Source organism: Alosa alosa, chromosome 20 (assembly GCF_017589495.1).
Source record: "Alosa alosa isolate M-15738 ecotype Scorff River chromosome 20, AALO_Geno_1.1, whole genome shotgun sequence".
NCBI lineage: Eukaryota > Metazoa > Chordata > Actinopteri > Clupeiformes > Clupeidae > Alosa > Alosa alosa.
Genome location: NC_063208.1, coordinates 28,509,705 through 28,509,905, shown reverse-complemented (window position 1 = coordinate 28,509,905; position 201 = coordinate 28,509,705).

Below are 201 nucleotides of genomic sequence, written 5' to 3'. Positions count from 1 at the left end.
GTGTGTGTGTATTTGTGTGAGATGTCTTGGCTGGAAGTATCCTGCAGCAGCAGGTGTGTCCTCATCCAGCTCATCCCAATCCATACACAACGCTACACTCCCTCTGACCTGTAAAAGTCTTATACTGTACATATACTCTTCTTTTTTTACATACTGCTGACATGGTCCACCTGTTGGCCCGGCCCCACCTATGTGCTGTTT